Source organism: Camelina sativa, chromosome 10 (assembly GCF_000633955.1).
Source record: "Camelina sativa cultivar DH55 chromosome 10, Cs, whole genome shotgun sequence".
Lineage (NCBI taxonomy): Eukaryota > Viridiplantae > Streptophyta > Magnoliopsida > Brassicales > Brassicaceae > Camelina > Camelina sativa.
The window spans coordinates 2,445,056-2,446,244 of NC_025694.1; positions in this window are offsets into that span (position 1 = coordinate 2,445,056).

The window sequence follows — 1,189 nt, forward strand, 5'->3', positions numbered from 1 at the left end:
TGATTCGATCTGTTTTGTTAGTGGGAGTTGATGAGCTTTGCTTTTGTATGAAGTTCGACGAACAATTATTCTTTTTGTAATTTTCTGTGAAATAAGATATTTTGATTTCTTTTTTAGTTATTACGTACAAGCAAACACTTGCATAGTGCCAAGTGTCAACACTTGCACAGTATACTAATTCGAACATTATTATTCCAAACAAAAAGAAAAAATATCACAAAAAGAACCAAAATTGGGTAATTTCCTAATCGTTGTTAAGACTTTTCAATACTTCGATCTGTGATCACGAGGAAACTACCGAAACACATAAAGAGAATTCAAATTCAATTTTGTAAGTTTTGGTAATTATGGAAATTCAATTCTGTAAGTAGGTTGTAACATAGATAAACTAAAAACTCCTTTAACATAAAAAAAAAACATAGATCGTGAATTTGGTTAATGTACTACGTAATTTTCAAATAGAAGGTTTGCGTAACTCCACGATTACGCGCCAATGCATTTTAAGAATAAAACGATATTCTATGGAAGAGTACTGAACTAAGGATTTAAACATGGAGTATCATCCAAAACTTTATTTTTTTAGAAAAACATGGAGTCAACTTTGAATTCCGAAACTTTTGGTTGACTTATATTTAAGTTTTACTTTACTTATAATTAAATTTGACTGGTTTTCGTTTCCTCTAATCACCTGACCCCAATTATAAACAAAAATCACCTGTTACGAAAATGAGATAGCAGTGTAGTAATTAGATTTTTTGTTAAAGTCAACTTCAATTTTCTTCTTTTGATTTGATTCGCAACTTAAATGTGAACTTTGAAAATGAATATTGCAATATATTTTTGGTTAAGTTTTGTTTTCATACTTCGAAGCAATTTTGGTTTTAATACATTTTAGAGATGGATCAAAATAACCATTATTAGCTTGAGAGCATATAGATACAACAGTAATAGAATAATAGTATCGAATTAAAAAGAATAGATTACAAATATACCAAGAAAACAAGATATCCGCTTCCCATTCACTCCTAATGCGCAGAAAAGACAAATGTACCTACCAACTAATCCTGACTTACCACTAGACTTGAATCTACTTTCTGAAGCTAAACTTGAGACTAATCCTCACTTACAACAACTAGACTTGAAGCTACTTTTGAAACTTTGGTTTCAACAAATAAGAGAGTTGTGAAAG